Source organism: Oryctolagus cuniculus, chromosome X (assembly GCF_051225735.1).
Source record: "Oryctolagus cuniculus isolate XC-2025 breed Fujian yellow rabbit chromosome X, ASM5122573v1, whole genome shotgun sequence".
Classification (NCBI taxonomy): domain Eukaryota; kingdom Metazoa; phylum Chordata; class Mammalia; order Lagomorpha; family Leporidae; genus Oryctolagus; species Oryctolagus cuniculus.
Genome location: NC_142888.1, coordinates 49,304,330 through 49,321,598, shown reverse-complemented (window position 1 = coordinate 49,321,598; position 17,269 = coordinate 49,304,330). Strand labels below are relative to the sequence as shown.

At 39.3% G+C, this 17,269-nt stretch overlaps 1 protein-coding gene and 1 pseudogene across 4 annotated transcripts in view; both read right to left on the bottom strand.

Annotated features, from left to right (window-relative positions):
* The window catches only part of LOC103351881 (ubiquitin thioesterase OTUB1 pseudogene), a 45,434-nt pseudogene extending 40,395 nt beyond the window's left edge, over positions 1-5,039 (bottom strand).
* EDA (ectodysplasin A) overlaps positions 1-17,269 on the bottom strand; it is a 358,959-nt gene that overhangs the window by 265,153 nt on the left and 76,537 nt on the right. The gene's annotated exons all lie outside the window — the stretch shown is intronic.

The window sequence follows — 17,269 nt, the reverse complement described above, 5'->3', positions numbered from 1 at the left end:
TGAAGTCAAAAGCTGATTATTTGAAAAGATCAATTCAATTAATAAATTTTTCATCATAAAGACAAAAAAGACACAAATTATGAATATCAAGAATGAAAGTGGGACTAAACAACATGTCTTATAGACATTAAAAAGAAAAAAGTGGAATTCTATGAACTCTATTCACATAAATTTGACATTTACATTAAATACATCATTCTTTGAAAGATATAAACCAACAAAACTCATTCAAAAAGAAATAGATAGGGGCCAGCGCTGTGGCTTAGTAGGTGCTGTTCATGTACCAGCTACTCCACTTGTGATCCAGCTCCCTACTGATGGCATGGGAAAGCAGTGAAAGATGGCCCAAGTCCTTGGGACCCTGTATCTATGTGGGAGACTCAGAAGAAGCTCCTGGCTCCTGGCTTCAGATCAGTCCAGCTCTGGTCATTGTGGCCATTTGGGGAATGAACCAGAGGATGGAAGACCTCTCTTTCTCTGTCTCTCCCTCTCTCTGTCCGTAACTCTGCCTCTCAAATACATAAAACCTTTAAAAAGAAGAAGAAATATATAAACTGAATAATTTTATTTCTATTAAATAAGTTGAATGCATACTTATAAATTTCCCAACAAAGAAAATTTCTGGGGCAGGCATTTGGCACAGTATTTAAGAGTCAGGATGGGGCCAGCGCCGTGGCTCACTTGGTTAATCTTCTGCCTGCGGCACCAGCATCCCATATGGGCGCCAGGTTCTGGTCCCAGTTGCTCCTCTTCCAGTCCAGCTCTCTGCTGTGGTCCGGGAGGGCAGTGGAGGATGGCCCAAGTGCTTGGTCCCCTGCACCCGCATGGGAGACCAGGAAGAAGCACCTGGCTCCTGGCTTTGGATCAGCGCAGCGCCAGCCATAGCGGCCATGTTGGGAGTGAGCCAGTGGAGGGAAGACCTTTCTGTCTCTTGCTCTCTCGCTGTCTATAGCTCTGTCAAAAAAAAAAAAAAAAAAGAGTCGGGAGGCCAGAATCCCATATCAAACTACCTGAGTCTGAGTTCCAGCTCTGCTCCCAATTCCAGCTTACCTTTGGAAGCAGCAGGTAATGGTTTAAGTAGTTTGCTCCCTGCCACTGATGTTGAGACCCAGATTGAATTCTGGGATCCTGGCTTTAATGACACAGAGAAATCTTCCGTCCACTGATTCCCTTTCCAAATGGCTGCAAGAGCCAGTTCTGGGCCAGGCCAAAGCCAGGATCCCAAAACTCAATCCAGGCAGAAGATAATACTGCCACTTTCATTCATATCTGGGTTGCTATTTCATAGGAGTAAGACAACATGCTTATTGCCCTCAAATCTCAAGAGCTCATTCTTACATCCCTGTCTTGATAATGACACTTCTTCTGTCTGCGATGCCCTTTCTTCCTCTTTTCCACCAAGTCACAGCCCTTAAAACCTTCTTCAAGACATATCTCCTCCAGGATGGATCCACTGATGGATTAACTTGCTTGTTCATCTAGAAATATGTATTGAGCATCTAACACATCTAGGTACTGTAGATATAACAAAATAAAATTTTCAACCTCAAAGAGCTTTTTCATTCTAAGGAGAGAACATACAATAAACAAATACATAAATGGAACATAGGTAAAGCAGTGATAAATGATAAGAGCAAAAATAAAGCAGGATAAAAAATTAAACAGATGGTGGGCAAGAGAGTTTTATATGCTACAAAGGGTGGGGAGGTCTGGGGAGGATATTTGTGACTTAAGGAGAGAACCAAAAGAAGTGAGGAAGCAAACCATATGCTGCCTATCTTTGGAGAAAGGAAGGCGACACTATACAGAGGGATCAGAAAGTGCAAAAATCCCAAGTCTAGAACATACTTTGGCTGGCACTAACAGTAATGCATGGATGGAAAAAATGTTGTCAGAGAGGTAGCTGTTTGTAGGCTATTTTAAAGACTTCTGCTTTTATTTTCAGTAATATAAAGAAGCCAATGGGAGCAAAAAGGGATGTCATTTGACTTATGCTTTAAAAATGGATCTTTACGGTGGCTTTGTGGAGATTACAATGAAATAAGGGATAAGAGTGGAAGCAGAGAAACCAGTTAGAAGAATACTGAAATAATCTGGTTCAGAGATGATGGTGGCTTATATTAGAGTGAAGACAAAGAAAGCGGTGTGAAAAGATTTACAATGCTGAGCTGATAGAACTGCTAAGGGATTGGCTGTGGAGTATTAGAGAAAGAAAAGAGGGGCCAGCGCTGTGGCACAGCAAGTTAAAGCCTTGTCCTGAAGTGCCAGCATCCCACATTGGTGCCAGTTCTGGTCCCGGCTACTCCTCTTCCAATCCAGCTCTCTGCTATGGCCTGGAAAAGCAGTAGAAGATGACCCAAGTCCTTGGGACTCTGTACCCATGTGGGAGACCTGAAAGAAGCTCCTGGCTCCTGGCTTCGGATTGGCACAGCTCTGGCTGTTGCGGCCATCTGGGGAGTGAACCAGCAGAAGGAAGACCTCACTCTCTGTCTCTACCTCTCTCTGTAACTCTATCTTTCAAATAAATAAAACAAATCTCTTAAAAAAGAGAAGGAGAAAGAAAAGAACCAGGCTATATTTTTTAGAGGAATGTCCTCTTATAGGTGCCAGGGGATGGAATCTAATACACAGGAGGAAATACTGGCTTTGGATAAAAGTTCAGCCAGTTCATGTATAATTATGGAAGAGAAGACAGAAAAAATAGAGACAGATGCAGGTAGGTAAGTAGGTATGGGAGTAGGACCTTTTGAAGTTTCACTACTGATTCCTCTTTCTTTTCTCAGTGAAAAAGAAACATGGAAGTGGGAGTAAAAAGAAGGAAATGTGGGGGCCAGTTCTGTGGTGCATCAGACTAAGCCTTTGCCTGCAGCACTGGCATCCCATATGGGGACCAGTTCATGTCCCGGCTGCCCCTCTTCCACTACAGCTCTCAGCTGATGGCCTGCGAAAGCAGGGGAAGATGGCCCAAGTGCTTGGCCCCTGAACCTCTGTGGGAGACCCAGAAGAAGTTCTTGGCTCCTGGCTTCAGATTGGCTCAGCTCCGGCCATTTTGGCCATTTGGGGAGTGAACCAGTGTATGGAAGACCTCTCTTTCTCTTTGTCTCCCTCTCTCTGTCTGTAACTCTACCTTTCAAATAAGGAAATCTTAAAAAAAAAGACAAAGAAATGTGATGGAGACTTAAGAAGAAAGGCCATGAAATAGTCATCCAAAGACATTCACCTAGATCCAGTTAATCACTTCACCAAATGCCAAGCATCTCTGCATCAATTTGCACCCAGCTGGATTCATTTTGCTTGGTTTATACATGTTCTTAGATGCTCTTCCCTTATTAAATCCTCACCCCACTCAACGGGGGCACTCCATTTGTGGAATTTACTAAGAAGAAAATAATGGATACAAACAATCCATTTATTTACGTGTGGAAACCTCTACACTGAGGGGTAGACATGTGTTCTATCTACTATTTCTGTTATGTCTCTTGCATACATCCCACTGCTACTGCCATAGATCATTTCTCTCTCAGGCTATTGCACTAGCCTCCTCACTTTTCTCTTTCCTCTCACCTCTCTCCAGTCCGTTCTTCCAGCTGCCAACTATCTGTCAATAGTTAATTTATACAATTTCCCTGTTTTAAAACTCTCATTATTATCCCTCTTCTTGGAAACTTTGACAGTTGAATCAGTCCTTCCATCCCCTCCTCTTGTCCCACATCCAGATATTTTTGCCATGCCACATTTGATCCCTGAAGTGCAATCTTCTCTTGTGCTGTAGATAAAATCTGCTGTTAAGCTCATCTATCATGTTTAATGTTAGTTGTTTTAATTTTCAGTTCCATAATTTGCTTTCTTTCATCTTTCTATAGACTGAATGCTTGTGTCCTCCCAAAATTCATATTATGTTGCAATCCAAACCTCCATGTGATGATATTAGGAGGTGAGGACCTTGGGGGAAATAAATAGGTCATAGGGCAGAGTCCACATGAATGGTATTAGTGCCCTTATAAAACAAACTCCAGATATCTCCTTTTCCCCTTCTGCCACATGAGGTACAGCAGGAGGATGATCATCTATGAATTGTTAAGTAAGCCAAATTCCAAATCTGCTGGTGCCTTGATCTCAGACTTTTCATCCTCTAGAACAATTGTTGTTTAAGCCACTCAGTCTGTGGTACTTTGTTAAGGTAGCCTTCACAAACTAATACACTTGGTAAGCATAGTAATTTTTGATAGAATGCCAGACATTGTATAATAAAAGTCAGAGGAGCCCTGGATGATATCATCTTCCTCCAGAGAAGATTTACATTTGCTTCTGGCAGGTGGTGAAGGACAGATCACCTTAATCCTGCCTAAGATTGAGCTGATTCAAAGCTGTGCTTTAGTCTTTGTGAGGAAAGGTATTTTTCTGGTTCATCTTTACTCCTAGAGTTTAGCCCTTTGGGGATCCCAACTGAAAACCTGGGGTAATTACCAGGGTCCCTCCTCTTTGGCAGGCTCTGAACTCTAATTTCTGTCTCTACAGCATTGTGAAATTGCTGAGAGGTCTGCCTAGCTACTGAGCTTTGTGTCTACCACTTTCTGCTTAACTTCTCAACTTCTTTGTCCTGTACCACTTAAATAAATCAGCAAATGTCCCAAGGGAAAATACTGTAAAATGTATGACACCCAATTCATTGTACTTTCTTTTTCTGGCATCGTGGACTCTCAAATTCATCTTATTAGGGTATTTATGAACTCCAGTATTTGTTTCTTTAGCACTGAAGGAATGCTAACAACTTCGCTTATATTCTCAGTCTCTCAGTTACCACTTTCAATTCAGTTTCTCAGTCTCTTTCCCAATACCCCTTACATCTCCTTTCTCTCTGGGATTTTGATTCCTTGTTGCTGTGATAACTCCATGATGCTTTTGAGCAGATATTTTGTAATTTTATTCAGGTTTCCTACTTCTTCCTGGGGTATGGTTGGTGTGATACCAGTTAGTCTGGCAAAGTCAGGTGCATAAGTCCTCACATCCATGGCTTCTAATCCCATTGACATTCCCATCGTTAGTTCATTCAATCATTCCAACATATACTAAACAGATGGTATATATTAATAACTCTATGAGATGCTGAGAAAAACCAGTTTCTGTCTTTAAAAAGTTCACAGTGGAATGGGTGGGGGTGGAACCACAACATAAATGGTGAAAATACAATGCTTATGTACTTAAAACTAGAGATATAACTAGAGAAGTCACATAAGAGAATAGAAATGGAAATAACTATCTTTGTCTGATGCAAGGGTAAAAAGGTGCTTGTCGCTCCCCCTCTTCATGGAGGAACGACACTAAGTCCTGCCTAGGCTTCATATCCGAGTCACGGCACCATTATGTCGCTCCCCCTCTTCGTGGAGGAACGACACAGGACCCTGCGCTGTTCTTTGGTCTGCTCGGCCCTTCCCGGGTTTGCTGCTGGTTCTTCCCGGGTTGGCTACTGTCCCTTCCACCTCCATGGAAGGGCAGTTCCCCCTGGCCACATTCCCCACTTCCGCAGGGGAGCGGCACACCGCCGGCCGGCTCTCTCGGGGGCTGCACAGGCGTTCCCCTTAGATGTTCCCCTTAGATGTTCCTGGTGCATGCCGTCTCTCTCCTCCTTTATAGTCCTCCTCCGCCAATCCTAACTCGGCTGCCCACACGCCGAGTACGCTGCTCTCCTCCAATCAATAGCAAGTCCTACAGTTTATTAGTTGAACTGGAGGCAGCTGTGCGGAAGCTGTTTACTTCTCTCCCAGCGCCATATTGTGGGAGAGCAGATGCATAGAATAAGTCTTAATTCCAGTAACTCAGTCTAGTCCGGTTGCTCCCCACAGTGCTCACAGATTAAAATACGCCAGATGAATAAGGTGTTCAAGAAATATGTACTTCAAGAGGGGATAACATTTTGTGTGTAAAGGTGTAGCAGTCAACATGGGGAATTACTATTAGTTTGGTACTGCTGGAGATTGATGAGTGATAGGTGTGGTAGGACATAAAGGCGGAAATGGAGGGCAACTATTGTGAAACAGTGGGTTAAGCTGCTGCTTGGGATGCCTGCATCTCATATTGGAATATGCCGGTTTGAGTCCTGGCTACACTGCTTTCAATTTGGCTTCCCGCTAATGTACCTAGGAAGGCAGTGAATAATGGCCTAGTACTTGGGTTCCTGTCATGCATGTGGGAGATCTAGATGGAGTTTCTGCCTCTTGGCTTCAGCCTGACCTAGCCTTGGCTGTTGTAGGCATTTGAGGAGAGAACAAAAAAAATGGAAGATTTCTCTCTCTCTCTCTCTCTCTCTCTCTCTCTCTCTCTCTCTCTCATTCTGCCTTTCAAATAAATAAATCTATAAGAAAATTTTAGGAAGGAGAAAATACAGGCAGAGTTCTGATTGTGGATGGTTTTGTCCTAATAGTTTTTGTTCAAGTAGCTGATGAATAACGGCATTCCCAGAGGTAAAAGTCCAACATATGGTTTGGTCATATTTGTGGAGAATTCAACAAAAATTTAAGACTTCTCCAGCTGATGGCTTATAAACTCAAAGGCAGCATTATCATGCAAAGATTACTAAGTGATGAAATCAAGACTTTTATTCTTCTGACTAGTTTATAGGAGAGGGAAATCAAACTTCTAAAACACTAGCAGATACTGTGTGGCCTAGAATTTAAGTATTGAGTATCTGAGTTAGAAAGTTCAACACGCAGCAAGAGTTCTAATTTTTCACAAAGGTAATTTGTCCATGTTTCCTGTAATGACACTGCCATCAAAGAGCGATCTATTCAATGGCTACTTACTTGTAAAACTGAATATCCAGTATGTCTGATGGGATTTATCCCTTTTGTACACTTAAAAAATCTATGATGCCAGACAACACAGACAACCATCCCACAAAGATACTGAGACAGCAGGATAAAACAATGAACATCTACATAAACTGACAGGGAGAAGTGTTTACATGATCTATGCCTCAGGGAGCTGTCACTTCTGTGACATCAGGTCAGCAGAGTTTAATGAGGAGGTGAGATTTTTAGCTTTATCAAGCTGACAGCAGGAGAAAAAGGTTTGGCAGACAAAGGAGAGGGCATTCCAGACACATGGTGAAATCTGGAAGCAGTCTAAGGAAGAGGGTCCTCCAAAAGGGAAACCAGGGGGGGGAAAAAAAAAAAAGCAAAGTTGTAGATTGGGAAAGGAAAGAGACAAGGAAATAGCAGTTGGCCAGGAAAGCTTACAGAAGAGCCAAGGATTCAGGCTCAAGTATTCAGTCCCTTTTATCTGTATTTCTGTTAGGAGGTTACACTTCTATAGTGGAACTTAAAGTACATGCAACCACTGCTGACCAATCCCTTATTTTTCCGGAGGACTCAGAACATTTTACAAGCATACAAGCAAAGTATATCTGGAAATCAATGCACCAATGAAACATCATAGAGAAAGCAAAGTACCTAGCCACTGCATACCACCGAACACTACCATATCACATCAGCAAGAAGGAAAACACTACACTGTGCCAATTCAAGTAGATTTCTGATAAAGGAATCTAAATTATCCGAGCTATAATATGGCCATAACAACAGAGCTGATCCTCAAAAACAATCTATAACATTTGAAGGTTAGAGTTAACAATATCTTAGTTCTAAATATCTCAAAATAACAATAATTCGGATTTGTATTCCTGTCCTCAGCTTAAGTAGAGAGCTTAAAAAAACTGGAGAAAAAAAAAAGGTTGGAAAATAGCAGGAAAGGTTAAATCTCTGAAGAAAACATGCATCCTTAAGATTACATAATACTTCCCAGAAGTAACTGAACTACAGCAGAAAAATTTCAAACACATTCCAACATGCCTCTAATTAAGATAGTTTTGGGAGGATCCAGAATTATAGCTATCAAACATGAAACCTAAAGAATTTACCAAGATTAAAAAGATTACCAACTCAAACTTAGAGGAAAAACATACTGGAAGAAACAGGTTAGTTAGAATATACTCATAATGATGTCAATTTGCTTACCCTCATACAATTGCTACATCATTTTAGGCACAATAATTAGTGATAAACACCTGAATGACAGTGGGTTGGGCACTGTACAAAACACAAAATTACATATGATTCCTGTTCAGAGTGTTCAAGATTAATGTCTGAAAAACTTCATTTTTCACCAGAGAAGTATGCTGATATACTACAATCACAGACTTAGTTTAAAATAAAGCAATAAATACAAGTAGGACATATGATAATGTGAAATGTCTAACAAGCAAAAATTTTGTTGCATGTAGAAGCAAGCTGGGTACCCACACAAGGTATGTATTTTGAAATATTTATGGATGGTTAACCAGAAAGGCTAATTTAACACCTACACATCAATTGCATGGAGACAGAGCTGTGAAATATTTGCATTTACTACTCAGTAAGAGGACCATCACCAGCACTGCATTAAGAAAGTCAGTTGCAATTAAATTAGGTGAAATTTCACAATTTAAAAGATATGCAATCTCCTTCCCTGAGAACTTTAATTTACATAAGCTGACTGGAAGGCTCTCAAAAATGAACTTTTCACTATACAATCACAAAGGAGAAAAAGACAGGTATCAAAAGAGACCACTGTAAAAATATTTCTATAACCTCAGAATTTGAAAACATCAAACAATAGTAATGGCACTTATTAAGTGCATATTCTGTGTAAAAAAAATCATGCCTCATGCTTAATGTATAATATCTCATTTAGTCCTCCTAACAACCCTATGAAGTTAGTCCTATTAGTACTAGTATTGTTTTTCCATTTTACAGATGAAGAAATGGAATCTCAGAGGTTAAGTAACCACACACCTAGAAGTAGAGATGAGATTCAAATGTAAGACTGACTCTCATGTTAGTATATATAGCTCTGCTGATGTAGTGAAGTAGACATAAGCAATGATGGCTACAAAAGGGTGGCATGTCCCTGCAAAATAGCAAAGAGGCCAATGTTCAGAATAACTTGAGTCTTAGAAACAGATATATTCTGAGAATAGCAAAAGAATTTCAAATTGCAATTAATAACAAAAATGTAATGTTCAGTGATGAAGAAAAAGAAAAAAAAATCCAATTCCTACTTTATTTCCATGTGTCCTCTCTTAGGAAAAATTAGAAGAACAAAAAATACACAACAAAGAACAGTATAAGGAAATTGAAAGCAGAGACTCAAGGAGAGATCAAGAAACACTTATCCCAGAATAAATTCTAGGAAGCTGGAAAGACCTAGGACAAAGATTTCTAAACTACTCTCTAATCAGAACTATGACAAACAGGCACAGGCAGGAGTCTGAAGAAAGGAAAAGGCACTCCAGACTTTCAAAAAGAAGAAAGTCATGTCTGTTAGCTGGTGAATGGAATCTCAATTCCAGGCAAGTATTATAGAACACATTATTAAAAAGACTTCTGGTCTAAGCAGGATGCTGTTTTTCTATGCTTCTCCTAGCTAAACACAACCATAAAACCTGAAATGACACAAGAGACAACCAAAGGAAAACAGTGCAGGATGATAAGAAAAAGATGAGCTGGTCTGGGACTGGAAGAACAGCAGAGTAACAAGATACCTTACATCCATCCACTGCACAGAGAAATATCATACAAGACTTGCTGTTTTGGAATCTACCACCCCTAGCAACAAAAGTAAGCCCAGGTTTGTCCATTTCTCTTCTTAATCATTTGCAAGTCCTCTGAATACATTGGGTGAGCTCCCTGGGAGTTACCTTAACAGAGGATCAATTGGAAGCCCAGTCTGAAATAGCAGCCATGGGAAGTACTCTTTCTCCACCATGCGTGAAACTTCTGTTAACCACCCAGAGATACTGAGGCTCGCAAGTCAGAGCTTATAGGAGACAACTAGCTATAGCAAGCGGCCTGGTCTGGGAAGCCTCTTTGTCCCCATGGACTCAAAACTCTTCACCTCCACCCAAAGACACTGGGAAGGAAGATGGAACCAGAGATGGGACTTGAGTCAGAAGAAGCAGCCTGGTTCTTAGAAGCTTCTCAGAGATCCAAGGCTCTCCTCCCCTGCCTAGAAACACTGGGCTGAACAGTGTAGGGAACACTAGTGGAGAATGCCACCATGCCCCTCCATCTTCCAGGGAAGAAGGAGTATATTTCCTTCTTCTCAAAGAAGCTAAGTATATTTCCTTCTGCACTGTTAGGCACCATGTACAGAACCAGTTGGGAGCACCAGCAGCACTAGACAAGCTGAGCAAATTAAAAAAGCACCACAAAGCCTATGAAAATTAAATTGCCATTGGAACCACAATCCACAAATGTAGACCACAACTTACATGCTACACCTAAACAAGGTCACTGTCTGCTAAAACAAAAGATAAGGAAGATCTAGAGTCTCTTAACATGATAGACAAAACTCCATGATAAAATTTTAAAAAATCACCCAGCATGCCAAGAAATAAGAAAATAACAACTTGAAAGTAAAAAGACAATCAAATGGGGTCAACATTTTGATGAATCAGATATTGGAATTATTTAACAAGATTTTACAACAGCTATGATATTAAAAATGCTTCAACATCAACTATAAATCTCTTGAAACAAATGAAAAATAAAGACCTCAGCAAAGAAATAGAAGTGATAAAAAAAGAACCAAATGAAAGCTACAAAACTGGAAAATATAATAACAGAAATTTTTCAAAAAAAAAAAAGGTTGCTAGAAGACTCAGTAGTACAATGGAGATGACAAATGATACAGTCAGAATACTTATGAACAAAACAGTAGATTTCACCCAATCTGAACAACAGAGAAAGCATAGACTGAAAAAAATCATGAACAGAGCCTCAGGTAACTATGAGACAATAATAAAAGATCCAATATTCATACCATTGGAATCCCAGAAACAGATATTGAAAGGATGTGAGACTGAAGGAGTATTCAAAGAAACACTGGTTGAAATCTCCCCAAATCTGGTAAAAGAAACATACAGAAAACTGAGTGATATCCAAACAAGAAAAACTTAAAGAAATTTGTGCTAGGACACATTATAATTAAAATTAGAAAAACTAAAAGCCAAAAAAAAATCCTCTTGGAAGAAATGGACATTGCCTGCAGGAGAGCACAGATTCAAAAGGCTAGGGAATTCTATTCTGGAACCGTGTGAAGTATGGTATAAAGTGACAAAACGTTTTTCAAGTACTGAAAGAAAACAACTGTCAACCATGGATTCTACATCTGGTAAAACTTTGTCGGGAGTGAAGGGGAAGAAACACATTTTCAGATGAAAGAAAACTAAAGGAAAAAAAAAAAAAACCCTGGGTAAGGGATGTTGCTTCAAACACAAAGTTAACGAAAGGGGCTGGCATTGTGGTGCAATGGGTTAAGCTGCCACCTGCAATGTCAGTATCTCATATGAGCAAGGGTTCAAGGGCCTGGAAAAGCATGAAAGATGGCTCAAGCGCTTGGGCCCCTGCTACCCACATGGGAGACCCAGATGGAATGCCTGGCCTCTGGCTTCAGCCTGGCCCTATCTTGGCCTTTGCAGCCATTTCGGAAGTGAGCCAGTAGAAGGAAGATGCCCCTTCTTCCCTTCCTTTTCTCTCTCTCTCAAATAAAAAAAAAATCTTTTTTAAACAATAGGTAATGATAAAGAAAGGAATCTTGGAGCATCAGGATGTAAAAAGAAACAAACAAGAAAACTGCAGAAATACAGGTACCTACAATACACTATCCTGTTTTCTCATGAAATCTTATTTGATAACTTAAACATTGTAACACCATTTGATACTCAATATATTGGTAGTTAGAAGTGAGAAAAAGGGCCACTGCTTGTGAAGCCAGCATCCCACATCAGAATGCAGGTTCGAGTCCAGTGCTACTCTACTTTCGATCCAGCTCCCTGCTAGTGCATCCAGGTGGAGTTCCTGGCTCCTGGCTTCAGCATGGACAAGTCCTGGCTATTGAGGCCATTTGGGAAGTGAGCCAGCTGATGGAATATCTCTTCTTCTGTTTCTCTCTCTCTCTCTTCATCCGTGATTCATCATTTCAAATAAATCTTTTTAAAAACAGATTTTCATAATATACATTTTCATGGACTTTTTAAGCACCCCTTGTATATATGGATTTCAAAATATATTGCACCAAAATAATTCTCTCTTAATTCCACTTTCCATGAACTTTCTGAAGTGTCTTTGCACATGTGTGTCTGTGCATGTGTGCTTATATGCAATTACCTTAATTGCAAATGGTCTAGGGATACCAAATGAAAGACAGAGATTGGGACAGTAGATAAAAATAAACAACCCAAGCATATGTTCATTACAAGAAATATACTTCTTACTCAACAATATAAGGAAGGTGAAAGTAAAATGATTCAAAAAGATACCATATAAACACTATTCTAAAAAGAAGAAATAGTGACTGTATCAATATTAAAGAAGATGTCAGAGCAAAGATAATACCACAAGCAGGGTCATTATATAAAGATAAAGGATCACTCCACCTAAATGTGTATACAGCAAACAACTGAGCCTCAACACACATGAAACAAAACTGATAGAACTGACGTAGAAATAAACAACTCCATAATTACAGTTTGGGACTTCGATACTCTGTCTTCAGAAATAATAAAACTAAAGGTCGGAAAATTAACAAGGATATAGAAACTCAGAACAAAAGGATCTAATTGTCATACATAGTATACTCTGATTAATAAAAGAATACACTTTTTTTTCAAGTGTTAATAGAATAGTCAGTAAGACAGGCCATGTCCTGGCACATAAAACAAACCTCAATAAAGTTAAAAGATTGGAGGGGCAGACATTTAGCTAAGTAGTTAAGATGCCTGGTAAGATGCCTGCATCCCACATTTGAGTACCTGGGGCCAGTGTAGGCATTTGGGGAGTGAACCAGTAGATAGGAGCACTTGTTTCTCTCTCTCTAGTAAAAATAGAGGGCCATTGCTGTGGCGCAATAAGTTAATCCTTTGCCTGTGGTGCTGGCATCTCATACAGGCACTAGTTCTAGTCCCGGCTGCTGCTCATCTGATCCAGCTCTCTGCTATGGCCTGGGAAAGCAGTAGAAGGTGGCCCAAGCGCGTGGGCCCCTGCATCTGCATGGGAGACCCGGAAGAAGCTCCTGGATCCTGGCTCCTGCCATTGCAGCCATTTCAGGTGTGAACCAGCAGATGGAAGACCTTTCTCTCTGTCTCTCCCTCTTATTGTCTGTAACTCTACCTCCCAAATAAATAAATAAAATCTTAAAAAAAAAAAAAGAAAAAATAGAAGGAGCTGAAATCAAACAGAATATGTTATCTGATCATAATGTAACAAAACTGGAAATCAATAATAGATAATAAAAAATTTCTAAGCATAGAAAAATAAAAAATAACACACTTCTAAATGATTCATGAGTCACATAGGAAGTATCAAAGGAAATTAAAAAACAGAATTTAATGAAAAGGTAGACAAAACATAGTAAAACTGCTAAGTGCTGACAGGTCAAATATTCAAGTACTGTCATCAGAAATAATAAAAAGTCTTAAATAACCTAAGTTCTTAGCTCAAGAAAGAAGAGGAAAAAGCAAAATAGACCTGGACCAAGCAGAAGGAAGGAAATAAAGATAATAGCAAAAATAAATAATCTTGAAAATAGAAAAACAAAACAAAAAAGCAATAAAATAAAAACCAACTCTTTGGAAAAAGTGGTAAATTTGACAAAACTCTAGTGAGACTGAAAAATATCATTAATTATGAATATCATGAATGAAACAGTGTACCTATAGGTCCTAAAGCCATTAAAAAGATAATAAAAATACTAAGTATAACTTATGCTCATAAATTGAGTAACTGAAAAGTGGACAAATTCCTCAAAAAACACAAATTACGATGCTCAATCAAGATGAAATCATCTGAATAGTCCCATTACCATGAAAAACATTCAAATTGTAACTTAAAAGCTTTTGAGAAAAATCTTCAAGTTCAACTGGATTCACTGGCCAGATTCTACCAAAGAATGCTCCTAAATTGGTATATATGAAATAAATGAAAATTGTTCTTTATATAAAACTCAAAAAGTATCAAAGAACTAAATTTAAGAGCCAAAACTATAAAAGTCTCAAAAGTCAGGGGCCGGTGCTGTGGCATAGCAGGTAAAGCTGCTGCCTGAAGTGCTGGCATCCCATGTGGGCATGGATTTGAGTCCTGGCTGCTCCACTTCTGATCCAGCTCTCTGCTATGGTTTGGGAAAGCAGTAGAACATGGCCCAAGTCCTTGGGCCCCTGTACAGCCACGGGAAGATCCAGAGGAAGCTCCTGGCTTCAGACTGGTGCAGCTCTGGCCCTTGCGGCCAATTGGGGAGTGAACCAGCAGATGTAAGACTCTCTCTCTGCCTCTCCTCTCTCTGTGTAACTTTGACTTTCAAATAAATAAATTAATCTTTAAAAAAATTAAAGATAGGAGTAAATATTTATGACCTCAGATTTGGCAATATTGTCTTATATGTGACAAAAGCACACACAGCTAAAGAAAATATATATTGGATTTCATTAAAATTAAAAAAAAGAATAATATAAACTTTGCTAAATATCTCCCAGAAAAAATAAAGGAGGTAATAATACTTCTCAACTCATTTTAGGAGGCCAGGGCTAGACAAAACAACACAAAAAGAATACTATTTGCTCATAAACTTGGACATCAAATCTTCACTCAAATATTTGCAAATTAAATACAATATTTTAAAAAGTATATATTATGACCAAATTATATTTATTTCAGGCATGCAGAGAGCTTATTTAACATACAAAAATCAATTAATATGGAGGCAGGTGTTAAGCACATCAGTTAAGATGCTACTTGAGATGCCTACATTAGTGCCTGGGTTCAAGTCCTGGATCTGCTCCAAATACCAGCTTCCTGCTATTGCACATCCTGGGACATATCAGGCGATGGCTCAAGCACAAGGGTCCCTGCTACCCACTTGGGGGAGACCTGGATTGAATTCTTAGCTCCTAGATTTAGCCTGGCCCAGTCCCAGATGCTGTGGGCAGAGAAAGAGAACCAGAAGATGGGAGCTTGCTCTCTCTCTCTCTCTCTCTCCCCTCCCCCTTCCAGATAAATAACATAAATTAAAAAAAGTTAAATCAATGAAATCCACCATAATCAGCAAAACCATATTATCCTTTCAATTGAGAAAGAAAAGACAACTGATGAAGTCCAACATTCATTTATAAAAACAAAACTCTCAGCAATTTAGAATAGAGGGAAATTGCTGCAACTTAATAAAAAGCATCTTAAAAAGTCTTACAGCGGGGGCCAGTGCAACAGGTAAAGCTGCTGCATGCAGTGCCAGCATCCCATATGGGCACCGGTACTAGTCCCAGCTGCTCCTCTTCTGACCCAGCTCTCTGCTATGGCCTGGGAAAGCAGTGGAAGATGGCCGAAGTCTTTGGGCCCCTGTACCCATTTGGGAGACCCAGAAGAAGCTCCTGGCTCCTGGCTTCAGATCGGCGCAGCTCTGGCCGTTGCAGCCATTTGGGGAGTGAACCAGTGAATGGAAGACCTCTCTCTCTCTCTCTCTCTCTCTCTCTCTCTCTCTCTCTCTTTCTCTGCCTCTATCTCTCTGTATCTCTGCCTTTCAAATAAAAAAAACTTTTTAAAAAATTGCCCTCCCAATTAAATACTTCACAAACATGTACAGGATGGGTATGCTAAAAGTTATAAAATGTTACTAAAAGAAATAAAAGACCTAAATGGAGATATGCTGCATTCATAGATTAAAAGACTATGTTGCAAAAAATGATTCTCCCATATTTATCCACAGACTTATTATAACTCCCATAAAAATCCCAGCAAAGATTTTGTAGACATAGACAGGCTTATTCTAAAAGTTATAATGGAAAGGCACAGGCCCTGGAATAGCCAGAGCAAATTTGGAAAAAGGACAAGAAAGTAAGAGAAATCATTCTACCACATATTAATGCTTAGCATATAGCTACTGTAATCTAAATAGTGTAGTATTACTGTAGGAATGTAACATAAGAGGGAATTCAGAAATAGGCCCACATAAATATGCTTAACTTATTTTTGACAAAAGTTCAAATCCAATTAAATGGAAAACTCATCACCTTTTCAACAAATGGTGCTGGAGTAATTGGATATCCATAGGTGAGAAAAGTAAACTCGACCTAACTGTCACACCTAACAGGAAAGCTAATCAAAACTGGATCATAGGTTTATATATAACAATAAAATTATAAGGAAGAGCATTGTGAGACAACAGGTTAAGCCGCCTCTTGGTACACCAGCATCTCATATTGGAGTGCTGGTTCAGTCCCGCTACTCCATTTCTGATCCAAATTCCTGCTAATGTGTCTGAGAAGGCAGCAAATTATGGACCAAGTACTTGGGTCCCTGACATCCACATGAAAGACCCAGAAGAAGTTCTGGGCTCCTAGCTTCATCTTGGCCAAGCCCTGGCTGTTGGCAGGCATTTAAAGAGAGTGAATCAGCAAATGGAAGATTGATCTCTCTCTTTCTCTCTCTCCCCTCTCTCCCTCTCAGTCTACTTTTTAAATGAATAAATAAGTAAATCCTTTAAAATAAAATTACTAACTTTCAGGAAAAAAAGATTTGGGACATTGAAATGAGCAGCATGATCTGTAAAAGAAAATTTTGACAAATTAAGCCTCACCAAAATTGTAAACATTTGCTCTATGAAAGCCTATGTGAATAGAATAAAAAGGTAAACCATGTGTTTGAAAAATTACTTATATCTAGAATATATAAAGAACTCTCAAAACAATAAGTTTTTTAAAACAAGCAATCAAACTAGAAAATAGACATTAAGAAACATTTAACTGAAGAGGATTTAGAGATGGCAGATAAGTACATGAAAAGATATTTAATATCATTAGCCGTTAGGGAAATTAAAATGAAAACCACAATTAGGAATCACTACATACCAATCCAAATGGCTAAAATTAAAAATAGTGACAGCGTCAAATACTGGCAAGAATGTGGACAAACAGTATCACCCTTACGTTGTTGGTGGTAAAATAGTACAGCCAATTCTGGAAAACAGTTTGGCAGCTTTTTTTGAAAAAATAAAACTTACTTTGCAATTCACATGACCCATAACTGTTTCTTGGGCATTTGTCTCAGAGAAATGAAACTTACCTTCGCCCAAAATAACATACATGGATGTTCACAGCAGCTTTAATTGTAATTGCCAAAAACTAGAAATAGTCCTGATATCATTCAAGAGGCAACTACCTAAATAACCTATGTTTCATCCACATCAT